The following is an 8,291-nucleotide window of genomic DNA, read 5'->3' as shown; positions in this document are numbered from 1 at the left end:
CGCTGTAAACAATAATATCAGCAATCTTAGCTTCATTTTAGGACCCAATTGTATATTAAATATATATTTGTATCTGTAAACCAGAGGTTGCTGATTGGTATAGCAATAAGTAGTTGGCGACACGATGGACGACAGCTATAAAGACAACTTTTTTTTTTAAATTCCATTTCGACCAAAAAACTAAATCTGTCCTTTTAATTTCAAAATTCTGCATTTTGAGATTCGGCTGGCTTTTCAATATTATTATATTTATCGAATGCAAAATTATTCAAACGTTTATTTTTATCAGTCGCATTCAAAAAGGAAAATACCAATTCTTTGATTTTTTCCATCAAAATATATTGCAAACAAGCACCGCGCGAAAAAACCAAAGGGGCTTTTTTCCGTGCATGCCATGTACGCGCGGATTTAGACTTTTTGTTTCGCTTCTTGGTGCGGCCAACTGACCGCGCCATCACTAGTTTTCTTTTTAAAAAATCGACAATTTTCGGTTAACAACAGAGTTTGAATGCCACTCTAGAAAGAAAGACGATATGATTGAATAATAACAAACTTTGCGTAACTATGACAACAATAGAGCCCACGACATGCGGAGTGGAAATTAGGCGGTCTCAGAGTCAAGGTTTGATCGCCAACCTTATCGCCAATAGAGAAGAAAATCATGACGTCAGAAATGAACTCAAATCACTCAAAGTTCATTTTGTGAGTGACTTTAACATTTTGGCCAGCTACCTTGTCCCCCTCGTTGTCCCAAGTTTTTTTGTGGGAGAGAAAAGGAGGCGAACACTTTATGAAAATCATACCTGTCAAAATTCCTAGCCTCAAAATTTTGTCGCGAGTTGCTTTTCTCCTCTATTAACCTTATGCTTCTGGGTGTTTTGAATCAGCCTTTAGTAAAGGGTAATGAACTACACTTTTTTTTTTCAAAATTTCGATACTTCAAGAAAGTTTCGATTTTTTTAATATGTACTCTCGCCTTGACAACATTTTATGGCAAATTTATAGCAGAGTGTACACATTTTAGCCAAAAATGACATATTTCTCTTCAGCGTATGATTGTTTTGATTTGATTAAAAAGAACTGTCAGTTTCAAAATTTTCGACTTTCAAGAAAATCGTAAACAAAATTTTCAAATTTTGAGCAACAAAAATGTCTTTTGACTCTTCCGGAAGTGACCTCCCCCAAAGAAGCTGGAACGATCCACTGCCACACAACAAAATCCCAACGAATTCTGGTGAGTTCAAAAAATTACATATATCTCAACCCTTTTGTTTATGTGGCACCTTTCTCGCTTCTCAGAAGAAGAATGGCTCGAGCAATCCTCCCACCAACATCACGCCGACCAGACCGTCCTGCCGGAGCGAATGACCATCAAGGTGGAACCCAACACGGAGAACCTCTCGTCGAGCACGTACAACCCGCTGCCCAGCTTCCACGTCGACTCACTGCTCGAGTCGGGAGTGAAACCGGAGGAGATTGAGTATGTGGCCGTTCCGGAGGGTGCAAAGCGGCGAGGACGACCCAAGGGGAGCAAGAACGGTAGGAAGATGCTGCTGGGTGGGGACGTGCGGGACTGTGACTTGTGCAGGCGGAGTTGTCCGGGGAGTTTGGCGGAGGACGCTGTAGAGGGGAAGTTTGGCGAGATTTTGGGGATGGAGTTGGAGCTGCGGAGTGGGATCGTTTGTAGGCCTTGCTTGAAGCTGGTGGAGCTGCTGGGGGAGTTTAAGGTTTGCTGTCTGAAGGCGAAGGAGTGGTACAAGGATAAGAGTGTGGACGATGAGGGGTCGGAAGATTGGTTTAGTAATAAAACGACGAAAGGTCTTGAACGGACGGCGGATATTATTCGCGAGTATGTTGGCCGCATGGAGATGAGGGAGGATGACAACGTAGAGGAGGATCAGGAGGATGTGGATTACAAAGGGGACGATTTTGAGGCAGCCGAGCCTGAAATTCAAGATAGTTCTGCGAAGGACTCTGCAAACATCGGAGAAGATTATGTGAAGCAGTTCTTGGAGGACTCTTTCCAGAGATTGTGAGTAACTAAAGTTAATGTATAAAAAGAATCATTACAAACCCCCTAAACCTTCCAGGGACGCAACCGAAACCGACGGAGTTCCGGCGCCAAAGCTCAACATCACGGTCTACACGTGTGAAAAGTGCCAGCGCAGGTTCGACTCCAAGATCGGCTATTGTTACCACATCAAGCTGTGCAAACCGGACGCCGCCGTCCGGGAAGCCACCCTGCACACCTGCCCCATCTGCTCGGCCGACTTCACCAGCCACTGGCTGATGCGGGACCACCTCAACAAGCACCGGGGCGTGAAGCGGTTCAGCTGCCGCAAGGTTTGCAAAAAGACGTTCTACACCGAGCTGGCTCGGCGATCGCACGAGAAGCACTGCTCGAACGAAACCACAATCTGCACGCTGTGCGGCGTCCAACTCAAGTCGGAAAACTCGCTCGGATCGCACATGGCGTACATCCACGGCGAGGCCAAAATTCCGTGCGAGGTTTGCGGGAAGATGTTCAAAGCAAGGTGAGGGGTCGTCATCGAATCTCAAAATCATTTAAAATTAATCCAAACTTCAACATTTCAGGAAAGCCCTCCTAAAACACATGACGGTTCACTCGGATGCGCGGAACTACCCTTGCGAGGTGTGCGGAAAGGCGTTCAAGTCCTCGTGGACCGTGAAGGTGCATATGCGGATTCACACCCAGGAAAAACCGTTCCAGTGTTCCATCTGTGGGCAGGGTTTCACGTACAAGTGCATTCTCAAGTCGCACTTGGAGCAGACCCACGGAAGTAATCATATCTAAGGTGTACTTGGGAGTATTGATTCTATGTAACGTAAGGAGAAACCATAATAATACAAATAATTAACCCAAATCCATACTTAAGAAGCTGCCTTTTTCTGGTGACATCTAGTATCCTTGGAAACGAACTTGATTTTCAATAAATGTGATTCAAAGAATTTTTTAACTTAAATTTAAACGATAAAAACACGGCTAAAAACCATTTCTGATCACTTTTTTTTTTCATTTTTATGAAAAAAATAAATTTGCAAGACAACATTTTTTTGATGGGTCAACTATGGTCCCCTTGGAACGAACTGTCAGTAGGACCATTTATGTCAACAATGGCCGCGAAGTTTATTTTTCATAATTGGTTTAATAATCCAATGTAAACCCTTTGTGGTCGAACGAAGGGTCATTTTTGTCAGAAAAATAATCTTTATCGTTGCGAACAATAATATCAGAAATCTAAGGACCCAATTGGGTCCTAAAATGAAGTTTAAATTTGTGATATTATTGCTCATAACGATAAAGCTTATTTTTCTGAGTACAATGACCTTTTGAACGACCGCAAAGGGTTCAAAATGGAATTTAAAAAAATAACTTCACGGTCCTTCTTGACAGAAAAGGTCCTACTTGACAGCTCGTTCCAACGAGTTAATCCATGGAAAAATGTTGTCTTGTAATTTTTTTTTTGCATTACAATGAAAAAAAAGTGATCAGAAATGGTTTTTAATCGTGTTTTTTACTGTTGTACATAAAAATTGACATTACTGTTGTACATAAAAATTGACGTGGGGGTGACATTGGGTCTGGGGGGTGAGATTGGGTCAAAGTGTTTTTTTACGGATTTTACCATTTCTCAGGTACTTCTCAATGAAACTAAATTCTGTTAAAAAGGTTGTGTAGGGGACATCTTAAGATGACTTAGCTGAAAAAAATCTCGTTCCTAGAACAAATCCTGTTATTTTGGCAGCTGTCTAAAGTTGTGGTACGTTTTTGGCCAAAAATGACATCTCGAAAAATCATTTTTCTAATATTTTTGCTGGAATTGCTCGAAAACTACCAAAATGTTTGAAAATCTCCACTTCAAACATTGTAGCATGTCAATACGATTCCCTCGAACAAGAAACACTGTTGGATGACTTGTTTTTACCATATCGTTGTATGTGAACATCATTTTAGTTTCATTTGACCCAATGTCACCCCTTCTAAGGGGTGAGATTGGGTCAATTTTCAAACTATTGGCATTTAAGGTAGTGCTCATCAATATTCACCATATTTTGGGAAAATGTTAGTAAACTATCTAAGATCAAATCTACGTTGAAAGATTATCGATGTTATTTAAATTGTTTTTGTTATTAAGAAATTACGAGGGGTAGGTATATCGTTTTTTGACCCATAGTCACCCCCACTGACGGTACTCAATTCACCCATACCCACATTTTTTTTATTTATTATTATTTTTTTATATAATCAAACATTTGGGAAAACAAAAATTTGAAATAACTAAATGAATTCAGTTTAACATTTAAAAATATTTACCACAAAAAAAAACCCGTCGAAATCATGTTGAAATCGATTTTCCAGATATTTTAGCTCTATTTTATATTGTTTTCTCATCATCTTGTTGTTTAAAGTTGGATAATAATTCTTGTTTTACAATCTAAGTCAAAAAAAAAAAAAAATCATTTGACTGACTTTTTTTTACACGCATTAGGTTTTACGCCGACTCGATTTGGAGGTTAGAAAGGAGTGCACTGTTTACATGGACTTAGCACAGTTCGATGCGGTCGTCGATTTTGTTCGGGGAAATTAGTCGACAATCGACGAAGACCATGTAAACAGTGCACACGAGCTGTCAAATGACGTCACGGTGTAAAACCTAATTGCCTATCTACAAAATGTGACAGGTCATTTTTCGACGTGTGACGTTAGATGGTCTGCCGAAAAATCAAGATGATGATTTTTTGAGATTCCTTTTGCCGATCTTTCGTGCGCGAAAAAGGAGAGTCAAGCTCTCTTCCGACCTTTTCTTTTGATAACCGTCAAATTTTATTCGTTTGATGATAATTCTACCATCGCTGCTCACAATTTATTAAGATATTATTTTTTGAACAGCTTTTTAGATTTACAAAAAGACAAAAATAGTTTAAAAAAAAGTCTTGCATTAAATGAATTGAGAGAATTTCCTGATTTCCCGACTTGAGTGGCCACCTTGCAAATATGGCTTGATTGGACTCAACAGGAGCTGGCGCTTTGTATTTTAACTTAAAATGGAATTTAACACAATTAAAAAAAAAACTATTTTTTTAATCATAATTTTTGAGGCACTTTGGCCATTTAAGCGTTTAGTTTGAGCCCCACTGACCAAAACCTTGCGCAAGTTTTGGTAATTGTTGGTGGAATGCACAATTTCGCAAATAGATTGGTAAGCCCACGTGGGTCCAATATAGGTACTAGGCCCAAAAGAGGAACAAATACCTAATATAATCTCATACTTACTTGCCGCTGCTTCTTTCTTCTCTTTCCACACTTTTCGTTGGCTTTGCGATCGCTTATTTCGTTTACGCGGCCGGTTAGCCCGCGCAGTCGGATCTTTTCTCGGCATTTCGCAATCCTGTCAAACTACGAGTCGTTGCCCATCCAGCGGGGTATTACTGTAATCTAATAAGTTTTTTTTTTTTTTTGCTGATATATACAAACTTTTTCGCTAACTTTTGATACAAATTCCGTTTGGTCGGGAGAGAAGTCTTTTTTTTTCGACCCAAACACGGCCGCGCACAAAGTTCCAATTCACTACCGGCAACAGGAACAAAAATAAATATTGCACGTTTATTATTACGTTTAATGTCAGCGCAATCGTTGTCAACCGAACGGGGTTTTACTGTGATCTAATTTTTGAACCTTTCTGCTAACGAAGCACTAACTTTTAAACAATGTTCATTTTTATTGGAATAGAAGTGACATTTGTCTGCTCCCAAGTTGGGAGTCCCAACACGGGTTAATTAACGACGGGGTTGTTCCGGGCACAAAGTTCGATTTTTGCTTCCGGCGCGGGAGGAATATAAACAAATACTGCACGATTAAGCAAAACTGAGGCAAGTTAGGTATAAATTTAGACCAAAATAAACATAACTTTTTAACAGTGCACTCAATGTTGATTGGGCGAGGGGTCCAAAATGACTGATGTTACTTCAGCAGGGAAACGTTAGCAGGGAAAATTTTAGTTCTCGTATTGGCCACCAGATGGCGTAATTGAATTTCACTTTCCCTGCTCACTTCACATCGTCAGCAGGGAAAAAAATGTGAAGACAGCAGGGAAAGTGAAATTTCCCTGCTAACGTAAACAAGATTTTTTGAACTATAATTTGTATCGTAAATGCAATCTTTTCAACAATATATTTACTTTGATGTATTTAAATTGTTTTTTTTTACGTATTGCAATGCATTCAAATCTGAACAAATATTTTCCCTGCTAACGTAACAGTAACTGAGCCAGAAGAAAATTTTAAAGTAATGGTCATGGGTCACAGAAATAGGCATTTTGAAACCAAAATAATAATTTAAGTTAAAATTTTCAATCAAACTTTTATACAAAGGTACTCATATATTTTTAAATGATTCCTGTTCTTCAAGTGTTCAGCAGCGAATTCTCTCATTGGGGCGTGGCTTATTATTGTGATGAGCATTTTCCTTGCTAACTTCACAGTTACCAAGCGTTTTTTTTTTGGACAAGCTAAGGTCCATGTAAAACTATTTAAAAAATAAATGAGTAGGTATCTATTTAATTTTACACTAGCACATTTTACTACCTTTTCATAAAAGTACGACTGTAATGTAAAATCAAATGAATATTTTGTTTGAAAAAACAATATCAAATATCAAATCTTTTCTGATTGGATAACTCTTAAAGATTTGGATTTCCTTGCAAATATTACCACTTTACCATTAACCGCTTGGTATGAGAGCGTTATTTTAAAGAAATTAAATTTCTATTTTTTTCGAAATTTTTAATGTTTTCAGATAGATGTCCCAGAATGTATTTTTAAATAGGCAGAATTTTTCCCTGCTGACTTTACTTTTTTTTCACTGCTAACAACGTTGTGGGGGCGTGGCATACGCTTTCCCTGCTGAAGTAACAGTTGGCCCAGTAAACTGTTACGTTAGCAGGGAAAAGATTTTTGAATTGTTTGGGACATCAGTTTGAAAAAAAAATCAATTCTGGAATGCGCAAGCAGGGTGGTTTTGTCCGTGACTTCAGAATCAATTATGAGACACGGATTTAACTTTCGAAAAAAAATCATAATTTTTCAAATAATTCAGATGGATGTCGCTAGCAGTTTTGGCCAAATTTTCCTTAGTTTTTATAAAATTGCTCTAAAAAAGATCAGATTTTAAAATCATAAATATTGATCAAAACACAACAATACAACAAAAAAGGAAGTTAAACACATTAATAGTTAATTTTAAAAAAATAACTACAATTAACGAAACGATATTTTTTTTTTTTTTGCTGCTTACGTTAGTAGGATTTTTAGTTTTTGTTTTCTAAATGAGAAAAATTTAATTATTTGAACAATTTCCTGCTGATTTGATAAATAAGTATTTTTTGTATCTTTCAATGCAATTTAATCTCAGGTTTTTTAAAAAACTAGTCCGATTTTCGACATAAAATGGAGATAAAAATGACTAAAATGTATACTTTTTCAAACTTTCATCAAAGTTATGTTCACTGATAAACTGAGAACCGAATCCATCAAATAAATCATGAAAATGTTGGCAATTGTTAATTAGACGATCAAAAATATAAAAATTGAGCCAAAATGGTTTGGCAGGCCTGATTTAGTGGATGGGGGAGTGGCTTTATCATCGGATGTATATTTTTCATATAACATGTAACAGTTACTGAGCCAGAAATAAACTTAAATGTCAGAGAATGACAAAGGTATTTTTCAAACAAAATATTTATTTGACCTTACATTACAATCGTACTTTTATGAAAAGGTAGTAAAATGTGTTAGTGTAAAATTAACATTTGAATAACAGGAATTACTTGAAAATATTTTACACCAAAATATTTGAGTACCTTTGTATAAAAGTTTGATTGAAAATTTTAACTTAAATTATTATTTTGGTTTGAAAATTCCTATTTCTGTGACCCATGACCATTACTTTAAAATTTTCTTCTGGCTCAGTTACTGTTACGTTAGCAGGGAAAATATTTGTTCAGATTTGAAGGCATTGCAATACGTAAAAAAACAATTTAAATACATCAAAGTAAATATATTGTTGAAAAGATTGCATTTACGATTCAAATTATAGTTCAAAAAATCTTGTTTACGTTAGCAGGGAAATTTCACTTTCCCTGCTGTCTTCACATTTTTTTCCCTGCTGACGATGTGAAGTGAGCAGGGAAAGTGAAATTCAATTACGCCATCTGGTGGCCAATACGAGAACTAAAATTTTCCCTGCTAACGTTTCCCTGCTGAAGTAACAT

The sequence above is a fragment of the Culex quinquefasciatus genome, chromosome 2 (assembly GCF_015732765.1).
Source record: "Culex quinquefasciatus strain JHB chromosome 2, VPISU_Cqui_1.0_pri_paternal, whole genome shotgun sequence".
Classification (NCBI taxonomy): domain Eukaryota; kingdom Metazoa; phylum Arthropoda; class Insecta; order Diptera; family Culicidae; genus Culex; species Culex quinquefasciatus.
This window is presented reverse-complemented; position numbering follows the sequence as displayed.